The 17,382-nt window shown below is 43.8% G+C and overlaps 1 protein-coding gene across 16 annotated transcripts in view; it reads right to left on the reverse strand.

The window, feature by feature from the left end:
- Window positions 1-17,382, reverse strand: part of LOC110502777 (RNA binding protein fox-1 homolog 3) — a 756,098-nt gene that overhangs the window by 619,730 nt on the left and 118,986 nt on the right. For all 16 annotated transcript variants that reach the window (XR_016491078.1, XM_036960469.2, XM_090217296.1 and 13 more), the window contains one exon: window positions 16,815-16,924. The gene's annotated coding sequence lies outside the window, so the exon portion shown is untranslated. The remainder of the gene's footprint in view (window positions 1-16,814; window positions 16,925-17,382) is intronic.

Below are 17,382 nucleotides of genomic sequence, written 5' to 3' on the forward strand. Positions count from 1 at the left end.
CTGTAGGTCCAATTTAATGTTTAATATGTTCACAAGCTATTGCACAAGCACCAAATGTTGTGGATGCAGGTATTACAAATTACATTTGGGTGAGTTTGGAAACACGGGTGGAAGGCTCCACTTTTTATTATTTTTTATCAAAATTGTTGCCAAATATACACACATACGCACACGCACACACATATACATGCACATGCATGCGTGTTAGTGTGTGACTGAGAGACTAGCAGACTCCAGTCCTGGTTTATGGACATGAGGCAGAGGGGCATGCCAGATTCCCTGTGGAACTGACTCCCAGACAATCACCTTCAACACACACATAGACGGTGACACACACACACACACACACACACACACACACACACACACACACACACACACACACACACACACACACACACACACATGCTTGCACATCCAGTCTGTTGGGTTGGCAGACGTACTGCTGACTCTGTCACCTGTCTGTGTGCATGAAGGTGATAGTGTGTGAGTCGCCATAGTAAGGAATTGTGTGTTTAGGTGTGTGTGTCAGCAAATACCTGATAGTTAGCATATATCTTCTTGTGTGTGTGTGTGTGTGTGTGTGTGTGTGTGTGTGTGTGTGTGTGTGTGTGTGTGTGTGTGTGTGTGTGTGTGTGATAGCAGACAATATTGCGTGCGTGTGCGTGATAGCAGACAATATTGCCACTCCTATTTGCCATCTCTTCAATCTAAGTCTACTAGAAAGTGTGTGCCCTCAGGCCGGGAGGGAAGCAAGAGTAATTCCACTACCCAAGAATCGCAAAGCACCATTTACTGGCTCAAATAGCTGACCAATCAACCTGTTACGAACCCTTGGTAAACTTGTGAAAAAAATGGTGTTTGACAGTAAACAAATTAACAACAGATTTTCATTGGCTAAGAGAAAGTCACAATAAAAAGATTGTGGAATCCGTTTTCTTAGACTTTAGTACATCTTTTGACTTTATCAATCATAATCTGCGGCTGGAAAAACATGTGTTATGGCTTCACATCCCCTGCAATATTGTGGATCTTTTGGTATTTGTTTCATTAGTCCATTCAGCAATCAGGTTTTCAAGATATGTAACTTTCAAAGTACAGAAATCTGGCCCGTATCATATGATGTAAAACGCAGCATGTTATGATGCAAAATGCATAAAACCAGCCAGATTTCTGTATTTTGAAAGTTACATATATTGAAAACTTGATTTCTGGACATGCAAAACATTTTGGGAAACAAATAACAAACAAATACCAAAAGATTGTTAAAGGAAAACGCCACACAAAAACTAAGAGCTGCAGTCAATTTCAGAATGGGTGACAAGAAATAAATAAGTTAACTAAAAGCATTGCGTTTGGTACAAATCATTCACTAAACCGTAAACCTCAGCTAAATCTTGCAATGAATAATGTAGAAATGTAACAAGTTGAGAAGACTAAACTGCTTGGGTAACCCTGGATTGTAATCTATCATGGTCAAAACATATTAAACACAACAGTAGCTAAAATGGAGAGAAGTCTGTCCATAATAAAGTGCTAATCTACATTCTTAACGTCGCTATGAACAAGGCAGGTCTTACAAGCTCTAGTTTTGTCGAATCTGGACTACTGTCCAGTCGTTTGGTGAGGTGCCACAAAGAGGGACTGAGGAAAATTACAATAGGCCCAGAACAAGGCAGAACAGCTGGCCCTTAAACGTACGGAGAGCCAAAATGAATAAAAAATAAAGTAGGGACTTCAGCACTACTTGTATTTGTGAGAAGTATTGGCATGTTGAAAGCACCGAGCTGTCTGTTTAAACTGCTAGCAGGCAGCTCAGACACCCATACATAGCCCACAAGACATGCCACCAGAAGTCTCTTCACAGTCCCCAAGTCCAGAACAGACTATGGGAGACACACAGTACTACATATTTCACATCAAGTAACTAATTCAAGCAGTAAAACCAGATAAAAAAAACAGATTAAAATATACCTTGTGAACAGTGGGGACTGTGAAGGGACATACGCACAGCAACACATACACGCATACACACACACATGATAGCATATGCACTATACACACACGTACACATGGATTTTGTGTTGTAGATATGTGGTAGTAGAGGCAGCAGCTAATGGGGATCCATAATACAAACAAATACAAACTATATATCTGTATTAATTATATCTGTCTCTGTAGTACTTACAGTGCCTTCAGAAAGTATTCATACCCTTTGTCTTATTCCACATTTTGGTGTGTTAAAGCCTAAATTCAAAATGGATTAAATAGACATTTTTTTCACGTATGTACACACAATAACCCATAATGACAAAGCGAAAACATGTTTTTTGAAATTGTAGCACATTTATTGGAATTTAAATACAGAAATATCTCATCTAAATAAGTATTCACACCCCTGAGGCAATACTTTGTAGAAGCACCTTTGGCAGTGATTACAGCTGTGAGTCTTTCTGGGTAAGTCTGTAAGAGGTATCCACATGTAGATTCTGCAACATTTGCCCATTATTTATTTTCAAAATTCTTCAAGGTCTGTCAAATTGATTGTTGATCATTGCTAGACAACCATTTTCAGGTCTTGCCAAATGTTTTCAAGTAGATTTAAGTCAAAACTTCAACTCGTCCACTCAGAAATATTCACTGCCTTCTTGGTAAGTAACTCTAGTGTAGACCTGGCCTTGTGTTTTTGGTTATTTTCCTGTTGAAAGGTGAATTCACTATCCAGTGTCTGGTGAAAAGCAGACTGAACCATGTCTTCCTCTAGGAATTTGCCGGTGCAATTTTTTGGGGGCCTGTGGTCCATTCAGTTTCTATTTTATCATGAAAAACTCCCCAGTCCTTAACCATTACAACCTAACATACCCCTAACATGATGCAGCCACCACTATGCTTGAATATACGGAGAGTGGTACTCTGCAAAGTTTTGTAATGGATTTGCCCCAAACATAACACTTTGTATTCAGGACCAAAGGTTAATTGCTTTGACAAATGTCTGCAGTGTTACTGTGATGCCTTCATGCAAACAGGACGCATGTTTTAGAATATTTTTATGCTGTACAATAATCATTCTTTTCACTCTGTCAATTAGGTTAGTATTATGGAGTAACTGCAATGTTGTTGATCCATTCTCAGTTTTCTCCTATCACAGGCATTAAACGTTGTGACTGTTTTAAAGTCACCATTGGCCTCATGGAAAAATCCCTGAGCGCTTTCCTTCATCTACGGCAACTGAGTTAGAAAGAACGCCTGTATCTGTGTGGTGACTAGGTGTATTGATACACCATCCAAAGTGTAATTAATAACTTCACCATGCTCAAAGGATTATTCAATGTCTGCTTTTTTGTTTTGTTTTACTCATGTATCAATAGGTGCCTTTCTTTGTGAGGCATTGGAAATCCTCCCTGGTCTTCGTGGTTGAATCTGTGTTTTAATTTCACTGCTTGACTCAGGGACCTTGGAGATAATTGTATGTGTGAGGTAGTCATTCAAAAATCATGTTGAGCATTAATAATTGCACACATCGTGAATCCATGCAACTTATTATGTGACACATTTTTACTCCTGAATATATTTAGGTTTGCCATAACAAAGAGGTTGATTACTTACTAACTCAAGACATTTCAGCTTATGATTTTGGATTAATTTGTCAAATAAAAAATAAACATAATTCCACTTTAGCATTATGGGGTATTGTATGTAGGCCAGCAACAAAAAAATCGAGGGGCGTGAATAGATTCTGAACGCACTGCATAAGATATACGTTAGAGCTGAATCTCTAGTGATGAGATTTTAACAGAGAAACACTTCAAGTCCCAGAGTCCCCTGCTGTTGTTCGTTCTAATACTGATCTCTCTCTAAGCTACCTTTTCCTACCACAATGTAACGCTCGTCGTTGGTGGAAGGAAGACTGGACGAAAGCGCAGCGTGGAAAGTGTTCATGATTTTTATTTTCAAGAAACACTCAAACAAAAATAACAAATCCAAAAACGAATGCGAACAGTTCCGTCAGGCACAGACACTAAACAGAAAATAACACCCCACAAAACCCAAACGGAAAATCACAACTTATATATGATCCCCAATCTATAGACAGTTGCCTCTGATTGAGAACCACACTCGGCAAAACAACAAAGAAATATAAAACTAGAGTCACACCCTGACCTAGCCAAACATAGAGAATAAATAAGGATCTCTAAGGTCATGGAGTGACCGTACCCCCCCTCCCCAAAGGTGCCGCAAACCTGAACCTATAGGGGAGGGTCCGGGTGGGCATCTACTCTCGGAGGGGGATCCGGTGGGGGCTCCGGTGCGGGACGCAGACCCCGCTCTGCTTTAGGCTCCCCCCACTTTGGTGGTGCAGGAATCGTCGCTGGGACCTCCGGACCGTAGATCGTCGCTGCAAGTTCTTGACCGTGGACCGTCGCTGGAGGCTCCTGACCGGGGACCGTCGCTGGAGGCTCCGGATCGGGGACCGGCGCTGCAGGTTCCGGACCAGGGACCGTCGCTGGAGGCTCAGACCGGGGACCTTCGCTGGAGGCTCCAGACCGGGGACCATCGCTGGAGGCTCCGTGCCCTGGGGAACGTCGCTGGAGGCTCCGTGTCCTGGGGAACGTCGCTGGAGGCTCCGTGTCTTGGGGACCGTCGCTGGAGGCTCCGTGTCCTGGGGACCGTCGCTGGAGGCTCCGTGCGCTGGATTTTCACTGCAGGCTCCGGGCCATGGATCATCACTGGAGGCTTCGTGCCATAGATTATCACTGGAGGCTCCGGGCCATGGATTATCCCTGGAGGCTCCGGGCCATGGCTCATCACTACAGGCTCTGGGCCATGGATCATCACTGAAGGCTTCGTGCCATGGATCATCACTAGAGGCTTTGTATGTGGAGCCGGAACAGGTCTCACCAGACTGAGGAGACGTACTGGAGGCCTGGTGCGTGGAGCTGCCACAGGGCTTACCAGGCTGGGGAGACATACTGGAGGCCAGGTACGTGGAACCGGAACAGGTCTCACCGGACTGAGGAGATGCACTGGAAGCCTGGTGCGTGGAGCAGGCACCGGATACACTGGGCCGTGAGTGGCACTGGATGTCTCGAGCGTAGAGCTGGCACAACCCGTCCTGGCTGGATGCCCAATTTCTCAAACTATGGTATTGTTGTTTCTGGCTCATTAACATATTTTTAGCCGTGCCCTGTAAGAGTCTATATTTGTTGCAACCTTTAGTTTTTGCTGTACCAATTTAACTGAAATCTGGAAGTAGTTCCTTAAAGGTGTAATGTCTATCGGGGACAGATCAGAGCGGCACCAAGTCTCAAACCTTTAATGGTTGAGTGCTTAGCCATGTAGCTTAATCTGTTTTGTGTGATGTTACGTTTGACACTGAAGCTCTGAGGCATGCATCATAATTGCTAAGCAGTGTGTCGATGTTTGTATCACTTTATCAGAAGCACGTGATCAATGACATCCAATGCTTTGTTTTGTCAAACAACCACCTGATTGGTTTGACATTGGTTTTGTTAGAAGACAAAAATGTAACCCTGTGCAGGCGTTATGGCATGTGGGAGTCATCTATAATAATTTGGCTGGTCTAAATTATTTTGACCAGCAGGTGCCATTAGTGTAGAACGTGTTGATCAAAGCCGTGAGATATGAACCAAGTTTTGACACAATTGACTGGAAATGCTCAATGCTTTATGTATCTTTGTTTCCCCATCACTACCAATCCAATGTATTTACAGTAAAATGCTGTAAAATAGCAATATTATGATTACAGTATAGGTATCTACATGTTTTTGTATTGTATTGTAATCACTGCTCTGATATTACAGTAATGTAAAGAAAGCTGGTGCCAAGTTACTGTGATTATTATAGTATAATACTTGGCATTAGCCAGAAAAGGGCAAACAAACATCAAACTGCACCTTTTCTACAACTACAAAATACCTTGAAGACCAATGTATACTTAACTTCAACTACATTCTCAGTAACAGTTACAGAAATGTTTTACTTGCTATGTCTGTGATGTGTTTTTTTTAATCAACCTTAGTTTAATGCACTGGCTGTAAGTCACTCTGGACAAGAGGGTCTGCTAACTGACCAAAATGTAAATCTCAATGTAAAAATTAACACTTGCAAAGCCCATTGCTGGATATTATTCAAATTTGGCCTTGTTTTGCGGCAGAGCTCATTAGAATAATACCCAGCAGTGTGCTTTGCAAGTGTTCATTTTTTACATTTACATTTTGATCATTTAGCAGACACTCTTATCCAGAGCAACTTCCAGTCAGTGCATTAAACTAAGGTAGATTAACAAGAACATATCACAATCATAGCAAGTAAAAAGATTATGTTATCGTTATTGAGAATGTTGTTGTAGTTAAGCGAGCTACTTGGTATTTGTTTTATATAAATACACTACTGTTCAAGTGTTTTGGGTCACTTAGACCTTTCCTTGTTTTTGAAAGAAAAGCAAATTTTTTGGTCCATTAAAATAACATCAAATTGGTCAGAAATACAGTGTAGACATTGTTAATGTTGTAAATTACTATTGGAGCTGGAAACGGCTGATTTTGTTATGGAATATCTAAATCGGCTTACAGAGGCCCATTATCAGCAACCATCACTCCTGTGTTCCAATGGCACATTGTGTTATCGAATCCAAGTTTATTATTTTAAAAGGCTAATTGATCATTAGGAAACCCTTTTGCAATTATGTTAGCACAGCTGAAAACTGTTGTCCTGATTGAAGAAGCAAAAAAACGGGCCGTCTTTAGACTAGTTGAGTAACTGGAGCATCAGCATTTGTGGGTTCGATTACAGGCTCAAAATTGCCAGAAACAAATGAATTTCTTCTGAAACTTGGCAGTCTGTTCTTGTTCTGAGAAATTAAGGCTATTCCATGCGAGAAATAACCAAGAAACTGAAGATCTCATACAACGTTGTGTACTATTCCTTTCACAGAACAGCGCAAACGGGCTCTGACCAGAATAGAAAGAGGAGTTGGAGGCCCCGGTGCACAACTGAGCAAGAGGACAAGTACATTAGAGTTTCTAGTTTGAGAAATGCTGGCCTTCTAGGCAGAGTTCAGTGTCTGTTCTTTTGTCCATCTTAATCATTTTCCTTTTATTGGCCAGTCTGAGATATGGATTTTCTTTGCAACTCTGCCCAGAAGGCCAGCATCCCAGAGTTGCCTCTTCATCAATTAGCCTTTTAAAGTAATAAACTTGGATTATCTAACACAATGTGCTAATGGAACACAGGAGTGATGGTTGCTGATAATGGGCCTGTAACGGTTTTCTGTATGTGAAGGAGAGTCGGACCAAAATGCAGCGTGTAGATTGCGATCCATGTTTTAATGAACAAACGTAAAACACGAATCAATGCAAACACTACAAAATAAAGAACGTGATGAACGTAACGAAAACCTAAAACAGCCTATCTGGTGAAAAACACATAGACAGGAACAATCACCCACAAACACACAGTGAAACCCAGGCTACCTAAATATGGTTCCCAATCAGAAACAATGACGAACACCTGCCTCTGATTGAGAACCATATCAGGCCGAACATAGAACTAGACAAACTAGACATGTAACATAGAATGCCCACTCAGATCACACCCTGACCAATCAAAACATAGAAAATACAAAGTAAACTATGGTCAGGGCGTGACAGTACCCCCCCCCCCCCCCCAAGGTGCGGACTCCGGCCGCAAAACCTGAACCTATAGGGGAGGGTCTGGGTGGGCATCTGTCCGCGGTGGCGGCTCTGGCGCTGGACGTGGACCCCACTCCATGACAGTTTTAATCCCCCTCCTAAACGTCCCTAAATAGGTTACCCACCACAATGATAACACGGGACAGAGGGACAGCTCGGGACAGAGGTAACTCAGGACAGATGGGTAGCTCAGCACTGAGAGGAAGCTCAGCACTGAGAAGAAGCTCAGCACTGAGAGGAAGCCCAGGCAGGTAGTAGAAACTACCAGAACCTGGCTGGCTGGCGGTTTCAGCAGATCCTGGTCGACTAGCAGATCTGGAAGAATCTGGTCGACTGGCGGATCTGGGAGAATCTGGTCGACTGGCGGATCTGGGAGAATCTGGTCGACTGGCGGATCTGGGAGAATCTGGTCGACTGGCGGATCTGGGAGAATCTGGTCGACTGGCGGATCTGGGAGAATCTGGTCGACTGGCGGATCTGGGAGAATCTGGTCGACTGGCGGATCTGGGAGAATCTGGTCGACTGGCGGATCTGGGAGAATCTGGACGACTGGCAGATCTGAGAGAGTCTGGACGACTGGCAGATCTGGAAGAGTCTGGTCGACTGGCAGATCTGGAAGAGTCTGGTCGACTGGCAGATCTGGAAGAGTCTGGTCAACTGGCAGATCTGGAAGAGTCTGGACGACTGGCAGATCTGGAAGAGTCTGGTCAACTGGCAGATCTGGAAGAGTCTGGTCGACTGGCAGATCTGGGAGAGTCTGGTCGACTGGCAGCTCTGGCTGCTCCATGCTGACTGGCTGCTCCATGATGACTGGCAGCTCTGGCTGCTCCATGCTGACTGGCTGCTCCATGCCGACTGGCAGCTCTGGCTGCTCCATGCTGACTGGCTGCTCCATGCTGACTGGCAGCTCTGGCTGCTCCATGCTGACTGGCTGCTCTGGCTGCTCCATGCTGACTGGCTGCTCCATGCTGACTGGCTGCTCCATGCTGACTGGCGGCCCTGGCTGCTCCATGCTGACTGGCGGCCCTGGCTGCTCCATGCTGACTGGCGGCCCTGGCTGCTCCATGCTGACTGGCTGCTCCATGCTGACTGGCAGCTCTGGCTGCTCCATGCTGACTGGCTGCTCTGGCTGCTCCATGCTGACTGGCTGCTCTGGCTGCTCCATGCTGACTGGCTGCTCCATGCTGACTGGCGGCCCTGGCTGCTCCATGCTGACTGGCGGCCCTGGCTGCTCCATGCTGACTGGCGGCCCTGGCTGCTCCATACTGACTGGCGGCCCTGGCTGCTCCATGCTAACTGGCAGCTCTGGCGGCTCCTTGCAGACTGGCAGCTCTGGCGGCTCCTTGCAGACTGGCAGCTTTGGCGGCATCCTGCAGAAAGGCAGCTCTGGCGGCTCCTTGCAGACTGGCAGCTCCTTGCAGACTGGCAGCTCTATGCAGACTGGCAGCTCCATGCAGACTGGCAGCTCCTTGCAGACTGGCAGCTCCATGCTAACTGGCAGCTCTATGCTAACTGGCAGCTCTATGCTAACTGGCAGCTCTATGCTAACTGGCAGCTCTATGCAAACTGGCAGCTCTATGCAAACTGGCAGCTCTTTGCAAACTGGCAGCTCTTTGCAAACTGGCAGCTCTTTGCAAACTGGCAGCTCTTTGCAAACTGGCAGCTCTTTGCAAACTGGCAGTTCTGAACAGGCGGGAGACTCCGGCAGCGCTGTAGAGAAGGAAGGCTCTAACAGCGCTAAACAGGCGGGAGACTCCGACAACGCTGGAGAGGAGGAGGGCTCCGACAGCGCTGGACAGGCGAGGCGCACTGTAGGCCTGATGCGTGGTGCTGGCACTGGTGGTACTGGGCCGAGGACACGCACAGGAAGCCTGGTGCGGGGAGCTGCTACCGGAGGGCTGGGGTGTGGAGGTGGTACTGGAAAAACCGGACCGTGCAGGCGCACTGGAGCTCTTGAGCACCGAGCCTGCCCAACCTTACCTGGTTGAATGCTCACGGTCGCCCTGCCAGTGCGGCGAGGTGGAATAGCCCGCACTGGGCTATGCAGGCGAACCGGAGACACCGAGCGCAAGGCTGGTGCCATGTAAGCCGGCCCAAGGAGACGCACTGGGGACCAGCTGCGTAGAGCCGGCTTCATGGCATTAGGCTCGACGCTCAATCTAGCCCGGCAGACACGCGGAGCTGGAATATACCGCACCGGGCTATGCACCCGCACTGGAGACACCGTGCGCACCACTGCATAACACGGTGTCTGTCCGGTCTCTCTAGCCCCCCGGTAAGCACAGGGAGTCTGCCCAGGGCTCCTACCTGGCGTAGCCATACTCCCTGTTAGCCCCCCCCCAATACATTTTTGGGGCTGCCTCTCGGGCTTCCTTGCCAGCCGTGTTCCCTCATATCGCCGGCTCCTCTCTCCGGCTGCCTCTGCTCTCCTAAGTGCCTCCACCTGTTCCCATGGGAGGCGATCTCTTCCAGCCAGTATCTCCTCCCAAGTGTAACAGCCCTTGCCATCTAAAACGTCCTCCCATGTCCATTCCTCTTTACGCTGCTGTTGCTGCCTGTTGACACGCTGCTTGGTCCGTTGGTGGTGGGTGATTCTGTAACGGTTTTCTGTATGTGAAGGAGAGTCGGACCAAAATGCAGCGTGTAGATTGCGATCCATGTTTTAATGAACAAACGTAAAACACGAATCAATGCAAACACTACAAAATAAAGAACGTGATGAACGTAACGAAAACCTAAAACAGCCTATCTGGTGAAAAACACATAGACAGGAACAATCACCCACAAACACACAGTGAAACCCAGGCTACCTAAATATGGTTCCCAATCAGAAACAATGACGAACACCTGCCTCTGATTGAGAACCATATCAGGCCGAACATAGAACTAGACAAACTAGACATGTAACATAGAATGCCCACTCAGATCACACCCTGACCAATCAAAACATAGAAAATACAAAGTAAACTATGGTCAGGGCGTGACAGGGCCTCTGTACACCTATGTAGATATTCCATAAAAAATCAGCCATTTCCAACTACAATAGTCATTTACAACATTAACAATGCCTGCACTGTATTTCTGATTAATTCAATGTTAATTTAAATGGACAAAAAAAAATGCTTTTCTTTCAAAAACAAGGACATTTCTAAGGGACCAAAAACTTTGGAACGGTAGTGTATATTCATACAAAAATACAAAATGCATGTATTCTAATTAAAATAAATGAATTGGATGTCAGGCCAGTGAAGTGCAACCTCCAAATACCTGAAATAATTGAAACTATTGAAATATGTATATCAAATACATACAATATAAATGCTGCCCACAATGTAAATCTGCAACTGTGTACTACTGTTCTTCCAGTAATACACTGTACATTCTAGAAATACAGCATGTTGCTGTTGAAAGGTGTTATAGTATTATGCTGTAAGTTTGTGTTTTCAGTAAAAGTCCTGCAAATCTACAGTAAAAAATACTGGTTTCTGTGATGCCTTATTTTACTGTAAATGTACAGTAATCTCCTGGCTACTGTGCTGCCAGTAATTTACTCTAAAAATGACAGGATATTTTTTACAGTGCACATCTTATGCCTCATCAATCTGATAGGAAACTCAGAAATGTCCGATTTGCTAACTGGTGGTAGTTGAACACTTGCTGCATTCAACAAGTTAGCAAGTCGGATTTCAGAGTTCAGACAAGCACGTGAATGCGACATTACACAATAGTCACACAAACACACACACACACACACTCTGAGTCACAACCCCATGACAGAGTGCCAGTTGTGTGTCGTCCTTTGACTAGCGTGTTCACAGAATACGCACCTCATACCCTGCCTCCTTAAATCACACACACACCATGCCCCCCACACACACACAGATTATCCTGCAAACAAACAGACTAAAGCATGTGCTCTCGGACATGCAAACACAAATCGTTTACCATTCATTGATTCAAGTTACTACATTAACAGTCAAGAGTTTCACCACTTCTCCTTTCCTTGCTCCATTTGCAGATTGATTGTTATGTTCTCCCCTCTTTAGTCACTTTCAATCTAACACCCAGCAATTAAAATCAATCGGCCATTGGATTGGCCGACAGGGCTTTGAGTCCCAAATGGCATCCTATTCCCTATATAGTGCACTACTTTTGACCATTGCCCATAGGAAATGTGGGGAATAGGGTGCCATTTGGGACATAGACTCTGATTTGTCCCACACAGACACTTAAATTATCTTCTTTTTTCTTTTCTCATTGGTGCTGCTTCTTACCTCATGCACACGTGCACACGCACACGCACACGCACACACACACACACACACACACACATTTGCAAGCACACATGCAGACACACACGCGCAAAAATACCACCACCAGGCCACTGTTGGCAGGACATGACACACAGGGGAGGACATGTTTACGCTTTGAAATACTACTGTCATCCATATAAAGGGGAGATGGTGGAGGGGGGAACAGGGGAGCAATATGTGTGTGTGTCCATGTGCGTGTATGGATGTGTGTTTGTGAGTACGTTTGTGTATGTGTCTGTGCGAGGGGGTAGTATAGGTAGGACAGAGGGAGCTATGATGAAGTGTAAAACTGAGATGGAGGACATAATAGAAAAGATAATAAAAGGTGTGAAGGATTATGGGTAGGTGGTGGCGAGGGCCATTTCACACTGAAATTCAATCTGCTTCGTGTGGAGAAGTACTACACTCACTGTGTTGTCCACCCCCCCGCTCGCTATCAACACACACACACACAAACACAAACACACACACACACCAATGCTATATTGCTATTGATCAACAGCAGTTATCAGACATGAGAGAGGCATGGTACTGCCTGCGAGAGCACAGAGAGAACAATTCACTATATCATATAAAATACATCATAAAACGCACAGGGAATCTCATTGGAAAAGCAGACTAAAAGCCACCAATATTGATAAAATGACTTGGTTCTGTCCAAAATGACACCCTATTCCCTATACAGTGTAATACTTTTGACCAGGAAGTGCACTATGTAGGGAAGAGGGCAGAATTTTGGATGCAAACTAGGATGCACCACAGTGGATTGCAGTGCAGTGATATGAGAATCCACTGGAATAAAAATGTATAACTTATAGTTATTTTCTACACTGCTGTCTTGTGTGTTGGAGAGTGTTTGATGAGTACAAGTTTTTCAGTCAAGTTTCACATAAACATTTTGGACTACGACTAGTCGCCAAGGATCCGCCCCTTTTTTTTCAATTTCTGCCTAAAATGACATACCCATATCTAACTGCCTGTGGCTCAGGACCTGAATCAAAGATATGCATATTCTTGATACCATTTGAAAGGAAACACTTTGAAGTTTGTAGAAATGTTAAATTAATGTAGGAGAATATAACACATTGGATCTGGTAAAAGATAATACAAAGAAAAAAAGTGTTTATTTTTTATTTTTTTGTGCCATTATCTTTGAAATGCAAGAGAAAGGTCATAATGTATTATGCCAGCCAAGGTGCCATTTTGATTTTGGCCACAAGATGGCAGCAGTGTATGTGCTAAATGTTTGACTGATCTAATGAACCATTGCATTTCTGTTCAAAATGTTGTATCATGACTGCCCAAATGTGCCTAATGTGCCTAACAATAGCAGGTATTATTTCACTGTAACATCTACTCTAAATTGAACAATGCAGTTAGATTAACAAGAATTTAAGCTCTGCCAATATCAGAAAATGTCTTGTTACTTACAACCACATGCTAATCACATTAGCCTATGTTAGCTCAACCATCCCGCGGTGGACCCACTGATCCTGTAGAGGTTTAACCTAGTTCATTCACAGCCAAAGAATTCGCTGTTTGTAACTCTACCCACACAAAGCAACACCTGGCCTGTGTACTAATCCTTTCAGACCCCCCTCAAGCTCTGGAGCTCCATCACTCCCCTGGTGACCTGAGCTAACCACACTAGCTACTGTAGCTCCCTTCTAGCATCAGGCTAAATCCATCTGGAGTCCTCAATGCGAATGATAGATTCTAGCGCTTTTGGGAGGTAAAAAAGAGAAAAAACTAAATTGTAACCGATTCAGTCAATTTTTTAAACTGCTTTGGGAGAAAGGGTAGATGGAGGAGACGAGGGGGAGGCGAGAGGGAGGGAGAGAGGGTGGGAGGGTGCGGTATTTAAATTCTTCCAAGAAGTTCCCCAAAGCTTTGGCATGCATATTTCTGCAAGATTTTGCAATCCAAGTCCATCACACACACATCCAGGCCTAAACAGTCCCACGGAACCCTGCTGCCCCCGGCCCAGTTTCTCTGGCTCTGGTGTAGTAATTGTATGGGAACGCCTGTGTATTAATTACATTTATATGGATTTCTTCCCCCAAGCCACATTAATAGCCTCTGGTCTCCCATGTATGGAGATAATGGTAATGAGATTCAATAAACTATTAAACTGTTCACTCCATGCATCCACAAACTATTACAAATATATCAGCTCTTCACTCCATGCACCCACAAACTAGAAAACATACATAAACTATTCATTCCACACACGCACAAACTACTAGAAACATGTAAACTATTCACTCCATAAAGGGTAGGGGTAGGGTAGGGTAGGGTAGGGTAGGGGCAGCAGGGTGGTTAGAGCGGTGGACTAGCAACTGGAAGGTTGCAAGTTCAAATCCCTGAGCTGACAAGGTACAAATCTGTCATTCTGCCCCTGAACAGGCAGTTAACCCATTGTTCCTTCATTGAAAATATGAATTTGTTCTTAACTGACTTGCCTAATTAAATAAAGGTAAAATAACATATAAACTATTCAACACATACATCCACAAAATATTACAAAAATAAAAACTATTCAATGCATACATCCACAAACATATGAGCTATTTACAAACTATTCAAAGATTCACTCCATATATCCACTAGCTATTATGAACCTGTACAGAGAATATTCACAGAGCTTATAGTACACTTTTTAACAGTCAGTTTGAAACTGAAAGTCTGAAAGGCAGAGTCAGAGTGAGGGTTGTGTACTAAAAACGCCTTGTCAATAGAAATTGTTAGTTGTAATGCATACAACTGCAAGTTGTCATTCATAGGATAGGTAGTCAGTGTCAGTGTTAATGTTACATTTGAGGGAGGTGAAAACTGGGTCTGGATAGCCATTAATACCTGTAATGTGTAATGAGGTGTAAATGAGATAATATATACAGTAACAATCAAAAGTTTGGACACACCTACTCATTCAAGGGTTATTTTGTATTTTTCCTATTTTCTACATTGTAGAATAATAGTGAAGATATCAAAACGATGAAATAAAATCTATGGAATTATGTAGTAACCAAATAAGTGATAAAGAAATCAAAATATATTTAATATTCTTCAAAGTATCCATCCTTTTGCTTTGATGACAGCTTTGCAGACTCTTGGCATTCTCTCAACCAGCTTCATGAGGAATGCTTTACCAACAGTCTTGAAGGAGTTCCCACATATGCTGAGCACTTGTTGGCGGCTTTTCCTTCACTGCAGTCCAATTCATTCCAAACCATCTCAATTGGTTTGAGGTCAGGTGATTGTGGAGGCAAACTCATCTGATGCAGTACTCCATCAATCTCCTTCTTGGTCAAATGGACTGTACACAGCCTGGAGGTGTGTTGGGTCATTGTCCTGTTGAAAAACAAATGATAGTCCCACTAAGAGCAAACCAGATAGGATGGAATATCGCTGCAGAAAGCTGTGGTAGCCATTCTGGTTAAGTGTGCTTTGAATTCTAAATAAATCACTGACAGTGTCACCAGCAAAGCACCCCCACACCATCACACCTCCTCCTCCATGCTTTACGGTGAGAACCACACCCACGGAGATCCTCCGTTCGCCTACTCTGCGTCTCACAAAGACACGGCAGATGGAACTAAAAAGGACAGATTTCCACTGGTCTAATGTCCATTGTTCATGTTTCTTGGCCCAAGCAAGTATTTTCTTCATATTGGCTTCCTTTAGTAGTGGTTTCTTTGCAGCAATTCAACCACGAAGGCCTGATTCATGCAGTCACCTCTGAACAGTTGATGTTGAGATGTATTTGCTACCTGAACTCTGCAGCAGAGGTAACTCTGGGTCTTCCCTTCCTGTGGCGGTCCTCATGAGAGCCAGTTTCATCATAGGGCTTGATGGTTTTGGTGACTGCACTTGAAGAAACTTTAAAAGTTCTCGAAATGTTCCGTATTGAATGACCATCATGTCTTAAAATCATGATGTACTGTCATCAGCACATCTATTACTCCAGTATTAATTGCTAAATTGTAATTACTTCGCTACTATGGCCTATTTATTGCCTTACCTCCTTACTTAATTTGCTCACACTGTATACAGATTTTCCATTGTGTTATTGACTGTACATTTGTTTATCCCATCTGTAACTCTGTGTTGTTGTTTTTGTCACACTGCTTTGCTTTATCTTGGCCAGGTCGCAGTTGTAAATGAGAACTTGTTCTCAACTGGCCTACCTGGTTAAATAAAGGTGAAATATCTATATTTTTTCAAATAATCCTCTTTCCTTATTTGAGCTGTTCTTGCCATAATTTGGACTTGTTATTTTACCAAATAGGGCTATCTTCTGTATACCACCCCTACCTTGTCACAACACAACTGATTGGCTCAAATGCAATAAGGAGGAAAGAAATTCCACAAATTAACTTTTAAAAAGGCACACATGTTAATTGAAATTTAATCCAGGTGACAACCTCGTGAAGATGGTTGAGAGAATGCCAAGAGTGTGCAAAGCTGTCATCAAGGCAAAGGGTGGCTAAAATATAAATATCAAATATACTTTTATATGTTTAAAATAATTGGTTACTACATGATTCCATATGTGTTATTTTATAGTTTTGATGTCTTCACTATTATTCTACAATGTAGAAAATAGTAATAAATAAAGAGTAGGTGTGTCCAAACTTTTGACTGGTACTAGATAGATAGATAGATAGACGTTGAGAGTAGTAGTGTGTGTGTGTGTGTGTGTGTGTGTGTGTGTGTGTGTGTGCGCGTGCGTGCGTGCGTGTGTGTGTGTGTGTTTATAGGTTTGGAAGGTGAGGAAGATGAGTCCTACCTTGTTGTATCTGCAATCTCAAAAGAACTTGGTCTGGAAAGATGATGTCCACTGGTGTCTGATGCTCCTCACTTTCTATCACACACTCAGCATCTATACTCTTCTTCACGCTTGAGAGAGAGAGAAGGGGAGAAAGAGAGAGGGAGATAGAGAGAGAGAGTGTTGGTTAGTGAATTCCCACAGGGATAGGTTGTGTGTGTGCTGACCTTATCGTTGAGCTGTGTCGATATCAGTTCATGATCATCACCTCTGTCTGTCTATATGTGAGGGTAAAGAACCAACCCCTTCACACACGCACACGCCGAGGTATGGGGTCAATGCAAAGGTGTGCTGGCGGGTGGGCAGAGAAACAGAGAAACTCAGCAGTAGAAAATAGTAGAAATAGTAAAAATAGTAGAAGTAGAAAGACAGTTGTACTGACTGTGTGTATTGGTGCTACAGAGACACAGAATAAGGGTTGTTCCATGTCATTTCATCAAGCCATGACACCCAACCATCTCAGATTGTTCTGAAATCGTTAAATAAGATAAGCATTCCGGAAACATTATTAAGTTGAAATATAATTTTA

Source organism: Oncorhynchus mykiss, chromosome 23 (assembly GCF_057628025.1).
Source record: "Oncorhynchus mykiss isolate SJ-2025 chromosome 23, ASM5762802v1, whole genome shotgun sequence".
NCBI lineage: Eukaryota > Metazoa > Chordata > Actinopteri > Salmoniformes > Salmonidae > Oncorhynchus > Oncorhynchus mykiss.